Here is a 20,992-nt window from a genome sequence, read left to right on the forward strand (position 1 = left end):
ATATATATATATATATATATATATATATATATATATGTGTGTATTCACTAATTCACACCCATACCACCCATCTACATATACACACCAGTGAGTTCCTAACTTGGATGGTACAGTGTGTGTGTGTGTGCTTGCAGTACCTGGGATACTTGGGGGAAGGTTCAGGTGAGAGAAAGAGAGTTAAAGTGTAGGGAGTGAAAGTTGCCAGAACCGGGATTAGAACCTGTAGACTAGAGGGGCCTGGGCTGAAGAACTAAGGGCTGGGGATAACTTTAGGTTAATTTATCTTAATTGATTAAAAGACCACGCCCAAAGCCTATAGAACAGGGAAGCGATGCCAGCACAGAGGCTGGGACCGGAGCCAGAGCTACGGGGGAGCTGAAAAGGTAGGTGGGGAGAGGGAAAATTGGGACTAAGGGAAAGTGTGGGTGTTAAAGAGGGGCTCTGGTTGTGGGGAGCCAGAGAAGTTGCAGGGAGCAGCAATAGGTGCTGGGAGCTGGAGAAAACTGCAGGACAGCCACAAGGAGCTAGGAAGCTGCCGGGTGGGGGTGGGGGGGGAGGACTATAGAAGATGTGGGGGAAGCCTGTAAACAGAGACGGACAGCAGAAAATTACAGGAAAAGCAGCAGGAGAGACTGAAAGGCAGCAGGGGCAGCGGGAAAGCAGAGAAAGGCAGCAGAAAGTCACAGTGAAAAGGCAGTAGGAATCGAGAGGAGATAAGGAAACTAGTGGAGAGGGATGGGGGCTGGACCTGAGAGAGAGAGAGAATGAGGCTGGAATTTAAGATAAGGAAGGGGCTGGGATTCAGTAAAATGTGACCGAACTTGGGGTTGCAAATGACAGTGGTTTTATTGAACAGGGGAGATGGTGACACAATGACTTATTGGTTCCCTTGCATGTGCGCGCTTGCGCGCGCGCACACACACACACACACACACACACACAATGGCAGCAGGGGTTAGAGAGGCTTGGTGCAGGGGCTGAAGTCCACTGAAGTCCAGGAGGAGAGAGAGTGAGAGCATATACATTGTAGGAGGAGGTGTGCAGGTAATATCTAGCTATGCAGGCTGGAATGGGTCCTTGTCCAGTAGGTGTTGTCCAGAGCGGGGTCACTGGCAGAGCCTCTGGGTGGCTTGGTGGTGTGGCATGGTTCTGGTCCAGATGGAGAGGGTGTCCCACTGGGTCTGTCTTCGATGCCCCCTTTTATAGGGGCAGACCTTGTGTGACCCTAGTGACAGGAGGCATGCCCAGGCAAGGGTCAGCCCCTGCCGTACTGAGCATGTGTGCTCCATGCAGGGATGTGCAGTTTCGGGTGTTTGTAATGGTGAGAGTTGCTGGTTCTGCAGTGTCTTTTGTCTTTCAAATGCTGGGTTCTTGTCTCTGTTCTTGGGTGGGGTCTGTGATTTCTGAATAAATCAATGTGAGGTGATGGCCCAGTCATTACAGGCCATTCAGTAGAGGCCTGCTACCATTGTATTTCAGACCTTCCCAATCATTCTCATTCATCAGGGAACCAATTTACATGGGAGGGGTGTGTGACTCATACAGTTGCAACATGGGATGCCCAGACAGAGTACAGACTATAGTGGCTTGACATATAAAATGGAAACTTGACATGACTTTGGTTCTCTTACAAACACAGGCCTAAACCATACAATATTCATATGAAACAATAAAAATCAATACAAAAATGATAATAATACAATATACAACAGTAAGAATCAATACAAGCCTTATAATAATACAGTATATAGCAGTGGATATCCAAAACCAAAAACTTGCTACTAAAATAAAAATGTTTAAAGCTTATCGTGAGTCTGAGCTCTCTTATACTTATCTATAGGGAATAGAGAGGGAGAGAAAAAGTCAGAAATAGTTGGGGAAGGGGAGGGAATGCATTTTAAATTAAATAATTAAAAGAAAAACTTGGGGTTTTGCTACAGATCCTTTGTGGGGGTATTTGGAGTACATGCATATATTGAGCAGTGTTGATATGTAGCGCCACTATGACTTGAAATGCTGTTGTCTCTGCTGGGACCCTATCCAATAAACTGTACAGTAAGTCATGAGGCTTTGGATTAATATCATGTACAGTTTGTACTATATATAAGGAAGAACTCCAAAAATGTGTTTATGGAGTACCTGCTCTAAAATTGGCAACTAGAGTCAGACAGACAGTCTCCTGTTCCCCCCTGCAGTATTTTGGCTCCTTTCTGTCCTGCCCCTTCCCCCTCCCAAGGTCACACACAGCTCACTTTCACATTGTGCTTGGGAAGGGAACAGAGCCTGAGCATGGTCTGATAAGTTATAAGGGGCAGGAAGGCTGCAGGGGGAAGAAATTAGATGGGTAGAGGGCAAAGGGGACCACCTACCCTTGCCCCTGCTGCCCCCCCCCCCCGCATTTTCCATGCTATAGCAGTGGGACAGGAATTAATTCAAGACAATACTCTCATAATTGGATACTACACTGGGAAAATTATAGTACATTTATACATTTTTCATATATAGACTCTAATGATTAGCAGGGAGAGGGTTGACTTATAGTCAGGGTCGTCTTACGTTCAAGTAAATACGGTATATGGGTGATGTTTAAGTACATGTTAGACATGTACACTGCTAGCTTTACATTTTTGATTACTTAGCATCTACACTCACTGTTCTGCATTCTTCAGAAAAACAGAAGAGACCAAAAATAAAGGATCTTTAAGACATTGCTGTGCAAATAAATAGAAGTTAATTGGCATAAATAATCTAGTTACAGGTTTTGTATATATGCCAATAGACATACCAACCACATCTAAATAACATAGCAAAAGTGGTAAGGAGTTGTTGACTAAAGGTAATAAGCATATCAGAGAGTGCCATAGCTTCGGATATCATCATGACCTTTCATATGTAGCAGCTCACTTTCTAATTATTTGTTTCACATTTGATTGTTTGACAAATGACTAATGTGTACAAATGTGTGCCTGCTGTGATGTTTGCAGGCTTCTCACTTAGATGATTAACTCCAGTCAATATTTACTTATATATAATTGTTTCTGATCCCTAAACTGAGAAATTTTAAACAGATGACTAACATAGCAAGTTATCTTGTTCAGTTATGAATATCTTTGTTGCCAAATTAAATATTTATATAGAGAATATTCCTGCCTCAGACTTTTGTACAAATCCATGCTCCAATGAATGCTGGCAAATAGGGTGAAATACTAAAACAGAAAACAACCATCCTCTCGTATATCACTTAGTAGTGATATTGTTCTTGTGATATAATGGCCTCATGTTGACCTTTTGCACAAGGGAGAATTTTTCTCACAGTATATCTGCCTGAAGCTCACTACCAATATAGTCCCTCATCTACTCAGGGGCATTTTGCAAATCATGCTGAGTTCCATGTTTCCATAGTCATACTCCTACATTAACTATGTTGACTAGTTGAAGCTAGTTTGGGTATGTCTAGAATACATTGCTTTCAGGACAGTGATTATAGCATAGGCACACCTATAGTTAATAAAGAGGTACACCCATGCCCAGAGCACATAGGTGTTTGAAATTTTGGACTGAAGACCTTCTTAATAGTTTTATTTGATTGATTTTTTGAACCATCTTAGAAATTGTCTAGTTTTGTACTATTTGTACCCAATTTGCAAAAAAAAATACTTCTGAAAATGTAAGCTTCAGAGGAATAGGTAAAATTTGGATGTTTGCAGGAAATTAACTTAATTCTGAACCTTTTTGTGGAAGGTAAATATACTTGTTACAATTTAGCATGATTGAATTGGGGTCTAAATAGTACTTTGTTCCATAGTTTTCACATATTAGACATTTTAAGTTTTTCATTTTCCATTTTGTACAATGCACGGTCTCTTGCTTGTTCCTGGACCTTTTGCTATAAATCAGTTTCCAAGTTATGAATTATGAGATTGCAAAATATAGTTCTAAAAACTAGAACTATCTTTTTTATTTTTCTGACAATACAATTTTTTAACTTCGATGAAAACAAACCAAAACAAAAAACCTCTCAAGCTGAAAACTTGAATACTAAATTTTAGCAAATCTTAATGGCTAGAATAGAAATGCTCTGAAAGCTGCTGTGTCAATCAAAAGTGATGGCAAAACTTAAACTCTAGTAGCATAAATAATGCTTTTCTAAATCCTTTTTTCTTTTCCCTTTTCCAAATAAAAGATTAATGGGCATGTAAAAATGATTTGTGTTCTATCATTCTTTATTGATTTAGTATTTGAACATCAACGCATCCATATTCATAAAAATAGCAAAATTAGAGTATTAGTAAATAATGTAGCAGGTGTCATTATGATAGTATAAAAACTCTGAAGATTAATTTCTGCATTTAGTACCTCATCTCACAGGGCATTAGAAAAGAAAATGAATTAGAATCCTTTTGAATTTACATCAAATACCTGCTGTTTTGGCATTAATATTCAGTTGATTAGGGTAAACATATTATTTTTTATTTTAAGTGTCTAACTGATGCATTTAAACTGATGGAGATCTTTCAGTTGATTTTAGTTATCTTTGGGTCAGGCTCTGAGTGTGAAACACCTTGTTGTATTCCTGTAACAGTATGCATATCTCATAATCCTTACATTATACATAGTAATGAATGAAAGGAGTAGATATATATGCTTATGTCAGGTATTTCCACTGGTTTATCCACTGATTTAAGTTACTAGTTTCTGGGATGGACAGATGTCTAGCTTTCAGAAGGTAGTTGCTGCCATAAGTATTATTTCAGTACTTAGTGGGTGTTTTTATGTGAGATGTTTACTGTGGAGTTGCCTAATTAGGTCCACAGTAAAGTCTTAGCATCTACATGTGAGGCCCTGTTAGGTCACAGTAAAATGATCAACTCTGCCATAGGTTAATATTTGTAAACACAGGTACTTTCCTGTGGCTGTATTATTAAGTGCACTGCAACACATATGAAGTTGCTGACGGGGCTGGCTGGGGCACCAGAGTGCTTCGGTGCAAGGGCTGTCTGCTGGCTCACCCTGCACTGGAGCACCCTTGTGCCCCAGCTAGCACCTCTGCATGTTGAGCCAGGCCAGAGCAGCCCCGGGCTGGCAAGCTGACCCTGCTGGCAGGCTGACCCTGATGGGTTCCTTGCCAGCTGGGGCTGCTCCGACCTGACTCAGTGTGCTGCAGTCCTAGGCACACGTGTAAATATGGTGCCTGGGAGCAATAAACTCGGGCATTAATTGCACTCTGGCATTAATTGTAATTTATTCAGTTGAAGTAATTGCATGTGTAGATGTGCCCAGTTATTGGCTGTTGGAAGGTAGGTTGTTTGCATTCAGCAATGACTACCTAGGAATTAAGATAAAAGATAAAATTAAGAACTGCAGATACATGATCCATCCACCAATGTAACTTGCAGCAGTGTATAGTTACTTTCTGAGGGGGACCTATCAATGAATAGAAAGACTTGGACCTGTATAGCCCTGTCACATGGCACATGCAATGTTGGAAATGTCATATGTCTTCGCCCTACATATTATTTATATTGTATGAAATGTACCTCTCTGAAAAGAATGTTTACACCTCTAAATAGTGTATAGGTCTTCAGTCTGTTCCTTCACGGAGATGAAACGAACTGTTTTATATCAAAAAAAGGTTTGGTGGGAATACAACAAGAGGTACCTAACAGATAAATCTGAGCAGCCCACCTAATTCTCATTAAGTTTGTCAGTCATCCTAATCCTACTAACTACATGCAGGACAAGAGATAGCATCATTTTGCAGAAGTGGCAATAGAAGGGCTTGTGTATCTTACGTTTCACGTGGTTGTTTTGTGGCATGTGAAAGTTTAGGGAGCTATTACAAAATTTACTTGTTCAGTATGATTCACAACATTCTTTGCTCTTTACTCACACTGGTCAGTGCATGCATAGTCCTTCGTCAGCAACGAGATAAATCCTTTGGAAGAATACTTGCTGACTTCACTAAAGTCTGGATTTCAGCTGAGGTGCTCAATCTGTCTGGTTTTAAGGAAGGAGCCAATTCCAACATTAATTGCATCGGGATTATGTGTGTTGGACTAAAGTACTACAGCATAGTAATAAGAAGTGTAAATCAGTCTCTACTCAGTTTAAATTTTTCTCCAGAAATCATCACAATAGTGCTATGATCAGTAACTATAGATTTGCAGTTAAATACGTGTTTAAAAAAAGTTTGCACCCGGTAGGTCCATGTCACAACCCAGTGATTTTTGTGCCTCGGCACTATGGAATTTCCTGGCCACATGAGAGCTCCTTTGCACGGCAGAGTGTTCTGCTGCAATTGAGACCCCGCGTATAGGAGAGAGTTCCCGCCAATTTGCAGTTTCCTTTGCAGGATGCATTTCTTCTTTGCAGCACAGAAATGCACAGCGCAAAGAGTTCCCACCATTCGAATGTAAATTTGTGCCCCGCTATTGGCCAGTGCTAAATTATTCACACGTGGCGGCTAGTAATTGGCTCGCTGGCCGTTTAAAATTCCGCGCGACTTCCGCCCAAGTCGAAGAGCTTTGAGCACGCTGCAGAGTGCCTCTGAAGTTATCTGACTTGCAGCTGCCGATCGATAGACTGATCACCTATCGATCTTTCTTCCCGTCGCCGAGCGCAATCCCAGACGTACCCCTTTCCCCGCCGGCTTCGAATTGCGGATGGATTAACTGGCTTGGGCCCCGCCAGCTGGAACAACTTGCGTGGTTGTTCAGACGACCGGACCACCTGTGTCGTGATTGCAAGTGGCGTGAGTAAAGTTTTTTGCAACCAATAAGTTGTGTCTGCCTCTCCATTCACCAGCCCGCCCTAACGTACGACCAATTTCTAACGCAACTCGAGTCGGCTCTGGCCATCCGAGACAGTCCACAGTTAAGGCACACACTCTAGACAAGCTATGCTTTTTATTTTTTCTAAGAGCCATGTGTTTGTAATGATAACTCATAATAATCCTGTAAAAAAGGATTTTAAAACTTGGGTCTGCCTTGAGTTTAGAATTAAGCAAGTAGAAGTTTTTGTGGATGGAGCTTTTGATGGAGTTCCTTGTCTTGTGTGAGGATAAAATTGGAAGTTTGCTCATGGTAAAATACATATCACCAAAAAAAAATTAAAATAAAATCAGTCTCAGATTCCAAATGATATCTCCAGGATAAAATAATCTTAAATCTAAAGGAGTAGGACAAAGAAGTCGGCTTATAGCAGTGTGCTGAATAGATATTAGACCTGTCCCAAGTGAGAGGTTCCAAAAAGAAATAAGAAAGCAGAGGTAGGATTCTTCACAGGTTGTGTACTACATTGATTACTCAGAATGTAATGCTCAGTGTTGAAATATTCCTTCCACTTCCTCATTCAAATACCAGATCTCTGATATTGCTAATACAGTAAAAGCTCTGTTATCCGGCATCCATGGGGAATGTGGGGTGCCAGTTAACCAAATATGATGGTTATCTGAGAGTTATACTTATGGCTTTTTTCAAGAAAGAAACTAAGCCTACATATTAACTATGATATAAGAACTTTAATATAACATTTTAATATTACATTATAAGAATTTGAATATAACATTTTAACTATGAAAATACAACTTTTAACATTTTAACTATGATATAAGAAATAATATAGTAAATAGTATACTACACTATTATTGCCCCTCAGCTGCTTCTGAAGACACCATGGAATCAGAGGTTGCCTCAGAACGTGGCTCTGGTTCGGAGTGTGGCTCTTCTTGAGGATCATCAACATCAACACTAATATCTGATCCTTCACACAAGCTGCCTGTATTCTTGACACAAGCTGCAGAAGCTCTTTGAAGCAACCTGTGGATGTCCATCAGCCTGCAAGTCAGTTGCCTTTTTTTCAGGAAATTGTTAGGAACAACATGAAGTTGCATCACTTCCTGAGCAGAATAAGACTTCTGCTCAGCAAATTTCAAGAATGTTTCTAGACATTGTGCAGCAGCAGCCCAAGCCATTTTAGTTTCTTCATTGTGGTCTTCTTCTGATGCTTGTTCAGGTGCAGTAGATCTCTCAGGATGCACAACCTTTTCTATAATTTCAGCATCAGTGAGGGTTTGTGCAACATCAAAGTCTTGATAAATGTTTACCCACTCTTCAAGTTCAGTATCTTTGAGTTTAGTGAGTGGGTTAGTGGGGTCAGCATTTTGAAGGACATCAAGAATCGCTTTTAATGATTGTTTTTTCTGTCTTGCATGGAAACCTGAAAATTCTTCTTCATCAGAAGATCCCTCTGCAAACATCACTGCTGCCCACAATTTCCTCCAAGCTTTCCTTAAAGTTGTATTCTTCACAGCACACCAGGCACATGCCACATTGAAAATTGCATCCTTAATGGTGTACTGCGACTGAAATTCTTGGAGACTGCCTTCATAGTTGAGTAGCTTCTTCATAAAATCTCTTCTGTAGATGGATTTCATGTTTTTGATAATTCCCTGATCCATAGGCTGTATGAGTGAGGTGACATTTGCAGGCCAGAAGATGGTAAAAATATTTCCAGACACTAACTCTGCTTCAGGAGGGTGAGCTCAACAGTTATCTGAAATCAGAATAACTTTTGTGTCTACTGACTTTCCAAGTTCCTTCAGATGCTCTTTCGCTGCTGGTACAAAGACATGGTGCAAAAATATTTCCTTGTCCATCCAAGCATTAGGTTGTGCCTTGTACTCAACAGGTAGATGAACGACACCCTTGAATGCTCTTGGTTGCCTGAATTTTCCCACTACTTGCAGCTTGATTCTATGTGTGCCCGCTGCATTTGCACACATAAGCACAGTCAGGCAGTTCTTGCTCTGCTTCAAACCAGCTGCACCAACCTCACCTGCACCAGCCAGGGTAGAAGTTGGCAAATAACGCCAAAAAAGGCCAGTTTCATTAGCGCTGTAGATCTGCTCTGGGGTTACACCATGCTCCACAAACAATTTCTGGAAAAATGCACAACATCTTTCAGCAGCTTTGTGATTAGCAGATTTTTTTTTTCTCCAGACATATCAAGCCTTCTGATACCATGGCGAAGTTTGAAGCAAGACAACCGTCCATCTGAAAAAATGCAGGCCTCAATCATTCCCATTTGTTGATAAAAATCTTTTGCTTTTTCAATCAACATTGGGCCAGAAATTGGAGCTCCCTCCAAACCTTTTAAGGCAAACCATTCATACAATAGCTTGTCTAATTGTTCCAATTTTGGTTTGTGCAAAGTACGGCATTACTCATTTGCTTTACTTGTCTCAGAATTCATCGTGAACTGAAGTAACTCTGCCCTCTGTGCCTTGATGTCGTAGATCATAGACAAGCCAACATTGAATTCCTGCATCAACTTGTTCCTGTTTTCTCCTTTTCCAGGTGCTTAAAGATGTCCAATTTCTGTGTAATCATCTAAAGAACACGCTTTTGCTCTGTCCTCTGCTTGTTGATGGAGTATTGGTAGTCATAGTTGCAGGATGGGTGAGATAGTCAGTAATAAAGTCACAGCACAAGTACAAGCACAAGCTCAATGTGTTCACCATGCAGTCACAATGGCAGATAGCAGATGAGACTGCTGCTAGTGACACTGCTTGGCAGTGTCTTGAACGGCAAGATGTCATCTATGACAGATGCCAGTTAATAGAGAATTCTGGATGGTAAAGTGACACATAACGCAGCTTTTACTGTACCATAGGTATGTCTGGCGTGCTTGGAATTATGAGGTCAAAATTGTTTGTATGATTTTAGGATTCTTGACTAACTATGCCATTATATTAGTTTCCCTACTCTATCTGCCCTGTAATGTGCTTACGAATTTCCTGGTTGGTTTATTATTGGTGTCATAAATTCCATTACTACATCTCAAGTTCCATATTGTCTCATAGAAATTTGCTTAGGGGAAGCACTGAAGCTGGGATTTTCAGTGAAATGTAAAATATATAAATTCTATTGAGATTCAGTAACGTTTATATGCTTGTTTCCTTGAGGCTTCTGTGAAAATTCTAATCTGAGTAAGCACTGATTGGAGAAAACAGTACTTAATCTGAGAACATTAAAAAATTCATTTACTTTGCTTTTAATTGGGATGCTTTACTGCGTCATTTAAAAAAAATGCTGTTTCCATGGTTATTCAAAGAAAGGATATGGTGTTGTTTTCACTTAAAAAGAAAAAGATTGATAAAGATAATTTTAAAAAGTAGCTTCCTTGATCTATAGTTCTGAAATATATGAAAAATGAGAGAAAAAAATCCTAGGTACAGCCAGTGAGACCTTTTTTTAGTGTGATGAAGAGATGAATGAGAATCAAGATGACTTTAGACTGAGACACTGAAGGTAGGTAGGTTACAATATTAGTAAAGTTCCCCCTCCCCTTCTCCCCTGCCCACACCAACATTCACTGAGACATTGCATTGAGTACTGTATGTTCCAAAATGGTCTATGAACATTTGAATCAGGAGTGAAGCAGGAGATGGTTTTGTTTCGGGTTGTTTTTCGCACTTTCTACTGTGACACACTGGTATTTTGCAAATCTGAGCAAAAGAGCACTGACTTTAAAGTCATGCAACTTCTCAGAAGTAATAGCAATAAAAAGATACTAACCATCCAAAAATGGAAGGTCCAACTCCTAAATTCCTGACTTAAGTGAAATTATGCTCATTTGCATTAGCTGATGTTCTCACCAAAATTTTTGTCATTATTACCAATGTCCTTTTGACCTACTATTTCACTTACTAAGCTATTTCTTAAATACCTTGTATCTTAGATTCATAAATTGTTAGGAGCTGGAAGGGAACTTGTAGATTGTTGGGTCCAGTTCCCCTGCCCTAGGCAGGAAAAGACAACCGGGGTCAAGTGACCCCAGCGAGGTGACTGTTCAGTTTCCTCCAGTCTCTTATATTTCTTGGTTGATGCTTGGTTTTTATTTGTCTCTTTTTCCCATTTTTATGGGTATCTTTGGGAAGAATAATGGTAAGATAAAAATGACATAAGAATATGATTAATGTGTTTCTGTGTAGCTTGGGCTCACACACTGCCAAGACAATTTATACTTGGGGGAAACCTTAGTGACAAAAATAATCTAGATGGGAAAAATAAGATGCACACTGCTGAGTTGCAGCGCTATCCAGTAGACAGTCTTGCAGATTATTACCCGATTGATATTTTTGTGTCTGTTGTTTCTCTCGGTGTCCTTTTTCACTTTTTTCCTAAAAAATAAAATAAAATAAGGCCAATTAAAAGTAAAAACAAAACAAATAAACAAACCCTTCAAGATTTCTAGGGATTGGATCACATCCCCTCCCCCCCCCCCCCCCCCCCCCAAAAAAAAAAAAAAATTGCATGTAAATAATGTTTATACTTTCTGGTCAGGTAATCCAAAGTAAAAGAAAAGTAATTTGAAGTAGAAGAAAGTCTCCTCCCCTGAGGAATAAAGTAATTGATTAAACAAAAATTTAGTAATTGAGGTCTCTTGCTATTGTACACGTTCTATGAATCAATGTGAATAAAAGGGAAATTTGAAGGAGAATTGAACTGACTAGAGTTCTATCTCTGTGTTTCTTTTGAATGAAGCTGTTAAAGGCTGCTAGATGTGTGTGCTGCTATTTCCTCAGGTGGCCCTGGATTCCCCTGTACCCCTTCCTGCCATGCCTTGATGTTGAATAGTTTGGGAAGGTTGCCTTACTCTCAAGCATGTGTTGTGGCTTTACAGTCAGGCATCACTGCCTTGTCCTTATCCTCCTCGCTGCCCCTAGTTGCATCCAGGCCCCCTTCCAGGGTGTGCACCTTGCTGCCTGCAAGGTTGCTGCATCTCCTGGCCAACAGTCCTACTTGTCCCTTCTGGGTCTCAAGCCAAAACCAGAATCCATGGCTCCACAGGTCATGAATCCAACTCTCAGCTAAGTCTGTGAGCTATCAGCCTTTGCTGCCCTGGCAGGTCCCAGACCTTAAAACAAGCACACCTGACCCTCTGAGAGCCAATTACAGCAGTGCCTTTTTTTTCAGTTCTCCGCTATACAGCGTGTATATATCACCCTGTATAGCCTTGCTCATTCTACTGGTCATTAACAACAGAGAATGTTTCTTTTAACAACCTGTCCAGCTCTCTGGGCCAGCAAACAAAGTCCCCAACATAAAACTTTGCCCCTTTGGGCCTCAAAGAGAACAATGACAAAAAATCCATGCATCTTACTGTTACACTAATCCATGCATCTTCACGTCTGGTTCCTGTGCAATCCAGGGCCTTGCTGGTGTCTCCTCTCTTGTCCTCAAGGGCAGTCCTTTGTGACTTCCCTGCCAGGCCTCTCCTCTCTCCTCACTGGTGGCTGGGGTCCCTCTTTTATGTCTCTGGGACCTTTCCCCATAACTTATCCTGAATGCTGAGACCTGCACAGCAGGCCCTTGTTAACAGCATTAAGTCTTTAGGAGAGTACAGCTTGGCCCCAACTGCATCTTTTCACCCTTCTGTCCCTAAAAGTCCTTCCCTTAAGGGGACCTAGCTTTGCAGTCATTTCCTGTGGCCTCTGCCCAGTAACAGGGGTGGAACCCACAGTTGCACACGCACACAGTGACCTCTCTGCAGACTAAGAGTTTGTGATTCCAGTTCAGATTTTGGAAACACTCATGTCTTCATTCTTTTAAAAGAAAGAAAGAATTAACTTAGAGGCCAAAACACCTATTGCTGTGAGATTTCTCTGTCTTGATTCCAGTGTGCAGTTTACCACTGGTACAGATCTTAAGCTAGTGAAAGCCAGACTGGGTTGGTCCTGGGAGGAAAATGTGAAGGGGCTCTACCAAGGTTGTAGGAAGAGGTATAAGTGATCATGGTGGTGATATTCTACCTTTTGTGTCAATACTAACTTGGTTTTCTAGCTAGGTTTTAGGGCTTGCAAGGAAAGACTTGCGTGGTTAAAGTTAAGCATATATGGAAGTGCTTTGTTGGCAGGTTCAAGCCCTTACATAGCACCTTATTGCTAGGGGTGTGTGAAGCTTCGGTTGCTGATTCAATTCAGAGGAGATCCGGAGGCCGAATCTCTGAATCTGAATTGAATTGGGAGACCAGTAAAAAAGGTTCAAATCAATCTGAAGCCACTGAATTGATTTGTAAAAGATTTGGAAGAGATTTGGGCAGTACCTGCTTGCAACCATAGGCAGCTGAACCTGGACTCTGTGCCAGTAAGTAGGGGGCGGGACTATAGGAGGGGGGAAGGAACCATCCTCTGCCTGCTCTGTCAGCTCCCCTGAGTGCCCCCCCCGACTCTTATCCATTCTTCCAGCCCCGTCAATGGGTGCCCCACCCAGCCCCAGCATCCCAGCACTTTGGAGGGACGGGGGGGAAGCTCCGCACTCACTGGCTGGTGAAGCAGTCATTGGGGCTTCTGGGGGCTCATGGCACAGCCCACCCCCATACAGCGCGGGGCAGTGGAGGGCAATGGGGATCCCCCCCCTCCCCCAACCTGGCAGGAGCCAGTGAGTACACCACTTTTTTTTTTTTTTTTTTTAGGTGCTGGGATGTTGGGGCTGGGCAGGGCAGCCATTGACAGGGCTGGGACAGCGGGCGGGGGATGGGCCCTGTTCAATTAAGCAGCAGCCAAATCTCCAAATCAGATTTGACCAAATCTATTCAGGACAGTGATTTGAATCACTGAATCCAAATTAGCCGAATCAACCAAATCCATCCCCCAAATTGACTGAATCCGAAGTGAATACTATTTGCTTCACACAGGCCTACTTATTGCTGTGAATTATAAAGTTGGTAACAAAGGCCTGAGGTGTCTAGTAATTATTGATGGTCTCATGCAACCTCATATCAAATTACAGTAAAATCTCCGCTATCTGGCATTTAAATAACCGGAATACTTCAGTAACCAGAATTTCCGGCCTGCCAGATGTGGAAAGGGGGTGGGGAAAGCTCACATATGGCTGCCTCTGCTACCACCCACGACCCTGTGCTGTCACCGTTCTGCATGCGGCTGCCGCTACACATGCCCCTGCCCTCCTGCTTTGTTGGCCAGATGTCAGAGGTAGGCAGGGGAAAGCTCACATGTGATGGCTGTGGTGCCACCACTCTGCACTGCCACTGCTCTGCTGCTACTCTGTGCTGCACCCTGCAGCTTCCACCACTCTGCCCCTGCCCCATAGTTCCGCGTTATCTGAAAACCATACTGGGTTATATCAAGTCTGAGCTGCACTACAAAGCCATACCAGAGGCTGTATCCTCACTGGTTTTGCACTTACTTTGCAGGTAAGGTACTAGAACTGTAGGAGGCATATCCTGTTGTTTTTAACACCAAAATAAAGAACAGTATTTCTCAGATTATTTCCTAATGAATTGTGAGCAATTTTGTATGTCCCGATAAATTGCAGGGGGCAATCATACAAAGGCATCAGAGAACTATCAGCACTCGATTTAGCCTGCATCATGACTACAAAATGTATGAATACAAGCAGCCCTTGGAATTTAGCCTATATCAAGGAGTAGGTCACTGACAACACTACCACATTTGTATGAGAGATATTTTTTTCTTTGTATATGTGGGAGCTGTGGCAAGGGACATTCACATTGCCCATATCATGATGTACATTATTCACTAATATGTACATATGTTGTAGAAATTAAGTGGTGTGCACATTTTATTTTATGGAACTGCATTCAGTATGCTGTGGATCAGTGTTGTATAAGCATAAATAGTAGGGATGCAATATGTATTGATGTGTACATGAATTAATTCCTGTGTATATGTAGAAATGCTACATCGTATGTTATGTACTTGTGATACGTAGCTTTGAACAGGGGCTGGACTGGATGATTTCACCTGGCCCCTTCCAGGCCTACTTTCCTATGAAAGCAGCCAACAACCTTTTCATCAGAAGTATTGCCCCGGAGGTGGGGCAGTGCTAGGACCTAGCCATTGCCATGGCTGCTTTTCTCTGCTGTTCTTCTCTCCACCACCTCTTATTGGTGAGCCATAGAGCAGCATGGGCAAAACTCCTGCTGCTGAACACTGACAAATCCCTTGCTTTATGGGTTAGATCCAGTGGCTCCATGGGCTGAAGTTGGCCTGCAGGCCACAGGTTGCAGATCCTTGGACTATACCATGTTTGTATGTGCATCTGTGTGTGTGTGGGTGTAGACTCTCTCTCTCTCTTTCTCTCTCTCACTGAAAAAAAACAATATTTCTGATAAATTTGAAAGCAGTTCTTGTGTTTCTGATCTATCTTTAATAAGAGTGTTCCAATATTTAAAAGAGGGAAACAAACATATGAAATATCCAATAGAGCTAATTTTTTTGCTGGCATAAAACTGGCTCATCTACATGGAAGTCAGTCTTGTCATAGGTTGACTTTAGTGGAGTTGTGCCATTTTACACCAGTGGAGAATTTGGCCCCAAATTACCAATAAATATAAAATCGTGCAAAGAGTACATGTCAGTTTTTACTAGGTGAATAGAGATTAATCACAGACTAAATATTTCATGATTTATTGGTGGAATTTAAAAGGTTTTTTTTCCCCCCTGACAGAATATAGTCCTGGCCGCAATGCACTTATAATATAAGCAAGTATTACTTTTGAAATAGTCCCTCGATAGACTTATCAGTTAGAATAGCACTATCTATCACCTCTTGTATCTTTTAAAAAATGTCAATTATCTTTTTAATATGAAGTTCATATGAATGTCATGAATTTGTCACAGCTTCTCTGAGTAAGTTAGTAACACAGTAGCTAGAAACATATGAGAGAGTTTACTTGGAATTCTCTAGAGATTTGCAGTGGACATACTCATTGTATTCATCTCAGATATGGTAGCTTCTTCTTTTAATAATACAGAAATCACAGGTTTTTCATGGTGATGTCTTAAAATAGATAACCTAGTTATCTGGATGGTGGGAATCCTTCAGCACAGCAAATATCTTTAAAATAAGATATTTTTTTAAAATCTATTCAGCTAGTTTAGTTGGCCCCCAGGGTCAAAAGTTCAGGAAAATGCTTGATGCATGTATTCATCTCTATTTCAAAGTAACAATACAAATACTTATTGCTAAAAAGAGATGTAATGTGCTCCAAAGTAACAAAATAGAAACATAGAAACGTCGATAGTGATGTTTAGACCTGCATTTTCTCAGGCTGTTCAGGCAACCATACATTAGGTTTGTTTTTAATTATCAAAGATCTTTTTAAGATACTGTAGGTAGCTCAAATATTTCTGTCTTTATAACAGACATTACTCATTAAAAAAAATCCTGTTTTAAATAATATCACCCCTAAAGTTTTCATTGTTTAGTTTTTCCATGGGCATACAACTCCTTCCTCTGTTCCCAGTTTCCCAAAATTGTACACACATGTGTGCGCGCATGCGCGTGCGCACACACACACACACACACACACACACACCTTTCTCTTTCTGCATCTCTCTCTCTTGAATGTGCTCACCTGCCTACCAAAAATGCATAAAATCTAAATTAACTATATTAATATGGTAGCAAAAGGAAGCAGTTTAGATTTAGAAGATGCCCAAATTAAGGTAATCTGTGCAACCTTAGTTCGACTACCATGTATGCATGTGTTCTGATGCAGGTTTTTTGTTCTGAGGTTACATATTTATTGTTCTGCAGGAGCTCTTCCTCATTTGGCACACAGAACAGACATTGTTCAGTTAATGAGCGTCTACTGAATATTTTGTCATTGTTCGGTGTGTGGCCCCATGCAAGTTATTATTGTAAGTTATCAGTGTGCCATTTGAGCATTTTATTGTGGCAGTGTAGCTGGGAAGAGGGGAAACAGGCCCGCTCGCACCCCCTCCCTTATCTGTGACATGTCCTGGATCCACCTGGACTATGATTCCCTCTTGGAGCTGAGCAATCTGGACTGGGGCTGTTCCCCACTTCTGGCCATGCTAGAGGGGCCAATTTGGCTGGGAGCAGGTGGCAGAGATGATTATTGGCATGGTCAGGTTCCCCGTTTGGGGGTGAGGCCAGAAAGCCATTCCAGCTATAATGCCGAGCAGCTGGCTGATTACTGCAGGCCCAGTTGTTACTTCAGCAGAGACTATGAACCCTAGCTCTGTGGCGGAGGTGAGCCCCAGTTGGAGAAGGGATCCAGCTGGAGCCCCTAGAACTGAGCCATGGCAGGGATTAGATGGAAGAGAATGTGGAACAGCAGACATGTGACAAGCAGCTGAGCTGCTCACCTTTTTGCTGTGTTTATTCAAAACAGACTGCTAGGTATCCCTGGGGCAAAGCCCAGCACCTTCAGCTGTACAGCTGGGCGCAAATGAGGGTTTGGCTTGACACTGAGTGACTGCAGATCCCTTATGAGGTTCTGAGATTTTATGACATATATACAAACAGAGGTTTGAGGTAGGGGCTAGAAAAGCTCCCATTCATGCCCCTAAGGCCTCATGGCTGATCCAGAGGGTTTAGCTGTATAAGAGCCTGGTGGTGTCAGTTACTTTTCCCTTCAAGGGTTAGACTGCTCCTAGACTGAAAATTACCTTCTGAAATGTTCCATCAAAGTCACTGAAGGAAAGACTGAGTGAGGGCACTAACTATGAGGAGGGAAATACACTGAGGCCACCCTATTAAGGACACGGATATCCCAGGCCACTGAGACCATACTCAGCCACAATGGGAAGGCAGCTATGGCTCGGTAAATCTAAAAAAAATAAAAATAAAAAAGTATTTTTTTTTAATTAAAAAAATCTATCACAACAGCCTTGTTAGCTGAATGATTTTTTTTCTATTCCTCTTATTGATTGGGGATCAGTTCACAAGTAGACACCAATTTTTAGTGTCCAATTTTTACCTGATTTTTTTTTTTTTTTTTTTTTTTACTGCTTTGTATTATGTAGTACTTCCTATTTTGAGCTCCTTTGAACTTCAGTGATAGATTAGAGTGCTCACCTTGTCTGCAAATATGACCTTATATAACGTAATTTATGACCCACTATGGAATGGTTATGTATGATAGGTCTGCCATCCCTTAGCAGGAACCAACTGTTACTGTCTGGCACGGAATCCTGTTCTCTGCTTATCCCTCTCTCTGGGACTACATTAAACTGCCTAAACAAGACCAAATTTTGTCCTCCTGTAGTCCTCTGCCTCAATCACTGTTCTCTTTCAAACTGTAACTTGTGAGGCAGGTGTCCTTTGGCAACAGTTCTCTTTGCTGTAGAGTTTGGAAGACAGAACAAACAAACAGTTCCTTCACTATAGAACCCTAATTCATCCCAAGCGTGTGATACTTAGAATGTGTGTCATAATGCACGTGCATGAAAATTAAAGGTTTAATTAGAATGTGGTGTTGTCTAACTCTTGAGTGCATTGCTTTGCTAACTTAGCATTTAGTAGAGATAAATGTGGATGTTTAATTTGCTTTAAAAATAGACAGTGTTTAAAAATAAAAAACCCAAACTGAATGCAGTATATAGCATCATACTGACATCCACATTTAGTTTGGATCATACTGACATCCACATTAAATTGCTGTCACTTGAACTAGAAAAACAACTGATGGTAGTAGTAGGTTGTTATCCTCTGTAGACCAGTAGTCAAGATGGTAAATTGCCAGTAGATTTAATAGAGATTAGCTACTAGCAATGGATGGTGAGAGCTGGGAATCTTTGGCTCCAGACAACATAGAGAAGTGTGCTGCAGTGGGGGCACTGTCTATTCTTCTCCTCCCTCCTTTCCTCCCCAAGGTTGACTGTTACCATATCTCTTTCAACTTGTCCCACAAATTCTTTCCACACCCCAGATCCTTGTCCAAGTCCCATTCTTCTAACTAGTCAGTGTCAGTTCTTCAGGCTTCAGTCTCAGTGTAATTCATGTCTCAGTCTCCTCACTTAACCAATCCTCATCTTATCCTTTCAGACTTCCAGTCCCCATATTGAGCCATTACTAGCCTTCATCTCCCATTCCCTTTCACAGCCATTTCCACTTGTTTTCCTATCCTGTTCCCCATCTCTGACACCCTAGACTTCAGTGGTCCAATGCCATGTCCTAATTGCACTAGAACTCTTTCTTCAGGTATCTCTGGGCTACTTGTCTCCATCTCTGTATCCAGTAAATCACAGGTTATGTCATTGACCGCAGCTCCTTATCAATGGATCTTTATTCCTTCCCTTTCTCATTGCCCCCTTCCATTGATCTCTGAATTCTTAGGTGAAGTCTCTTTAACCAGAAGGAATATTTTGAGTCAAATTTTTTTAAATTTGGCAGTTTTAAGTAACTGGCCTTATAAAGGGAAGCAATGGGCAAGTGTTATCAATCCTACTTCTCCCCTTTTATTGTCCTCTATAGATGATTTGATTCCTTGAGGTGATGGCTCAAGAAATGACTAGTAGGTATAACCAAAAAGCTCTGAATTCCAAATTTAAATGGAATCAGAGACAAGCTTTTCCTGAGGTTGAAAGTCTGTTTTCCTCATAGTCCTTCATTTGTTCTATCCCTTGTGCTTCCAGTTTCCCTCAAGAAAGAACAGGCAGGAGGCGGAGCAGGGTAGCACCTTATGACCCCTCTACATGTGCAGCTAAAGGCCCAATGGGATCTAAGTCATGGTCCACACAATCTCACCTCCTCCCATGCCACATGAGCATGGCAACAGGTGTGATTTTGGGATTGTGCATTAGATCCCATTGTGCCTTATTACCAGTGTAGGGGAAGCCTGGGATTGTGATTCCAGGCTCCCCCTGCCTGGATAAGATGTGTGTGTGGCATGCAGGAGGTTTGGTTCATGACAAGCTCCTGTGGCTGCAAGTCTCACAGCTGAGGGGGCTCAGCGGGGCTCACAGTGGGAGCACCATTCCCCGCATTTCCCCTGCTGTGAGCCTCAGCTGTCCTGGGAAGCTGGGCTCAGAGCATTTTCAGAAAGTATACTGCCACCACTGCAAGCCACATGAGGTACAGGGCTTGCAGTGGCAGTGTTTCCTTGTGCTGCCCCCACTCTGAGCTCCACAGCAGACATGGTCTGTGGTCTTGAAGCAGGGCAGCACAGGGAACATTGCCTCTGCTGCAAGTCCTGCACCTCATGATACTCACAGCAGAAGCGATGTTCTTCCCATTGCTGGGAGTCTTGTCAGCTGTGGGGCTGGCAGTGGGTGTTGCACCCATGTGGCTGGGAGCCCCTCAGTTGATGGGCCTCCTGGCCACAGGGGAGCACTTGGTCACGCATTCAATTAATGGTGTGATTAGAACAAGCTACAAAGTTATGGAACATTTTTTATAGAATAACTTTATAGCTTGCTGCATGTTTTGTCACGCCATTAATCGGTTGAACATGTAGCTTAACTGTGTTGCAATTTAAGACGCGAGTAGCTGATTAATCATGCCTTAAGTGTAGTGTGTAGAGGGGACCATAAACCAATCTAAACTAGTTGACTCTAAGCTGTCATTGGTGACAGTCTTCGTCAAATGCTAGAGAGACCTCTTTCTACTAAAAAAAACAAAACAAAACCCAAAAACAAACACAATCAGTGCTGAAGTAGCAATAAAATTACTGATCTAATTGTTTGCTGCTCAGCTAGGAAACAGAACCAGCAGAAATCAGTTCTTGTTTCCTGACCAGCCTGTAGGTTTACCAACTATTTTACCACTGAGAATTCTGTCTTGTTGAATGTGCATCAAACTGGCTGTGTCTACACAAGGCACTGACTGCATAGTTGTTACAGCACAGTAATTACTGTGCAGTCATTTAGTAATTGTTTACAACAAGTTATAAACACATGCTAAATGACTGCACAGTAACCAGAGTTACTACACAGAAGCATTGTTAAATGGCTTTTTTTGTGACACTAACTGTGCAGTAGCCTGAGACTACTGCACAGTAGTGTCACTTCATGCTTTCTGCCATGTGATGCTACTGCACAGTAGTTGCAGGCTATTGCACAGTCAGCATCTTGTGTAGATGTGGCCACTTACCCCATAATCTAAGCTGTTGTATCTTATTCCCTGGTTATTTTAATGAATGCACAAACAATAATATGGATTTAGGTTAACTTATTTATGGAACTCTTAAAATGGAA

General features: G+C 41.7%; 1 protein-coding gene and 1 pseudogene across 4 annotated transcripts in view; one reads left to right on the top strand and one right to left on the bottom strand.

Moving 5' to 3' along the window:
- The window catches only part of LOC102381138 (cadherin-18), a 469,255-nt gene that overhangs the window by 87,755 nt on the left and 360,508 nt on the right, over positions 1-20,992 (top strand). The gene's annotated exons all lie outside the window — the stretch shown is intronic.
- Positions 7,643-20,992, bottom strand: part of LOC102382144 — a 45,811-nt pseudogene continuing 32,461 nt past the window's right edge.

The sequence above is a fragment of the Alligator sinensis genome, unplaced genomic scaffold (genome assembly GCF_000455745.1).
Source record: "Alligator sinensis unplaced genomic scaffold, ASM45574v1 scaffold485_2, whole genome shotgun sequence".
In the NCBI taxonomy this organism is placed as follows: domain Eukaryota; kingdom Metazoa; phylum Chordata; order Crocodylia; family Alligatoridae; genus Alligator; species Alligator sinensis.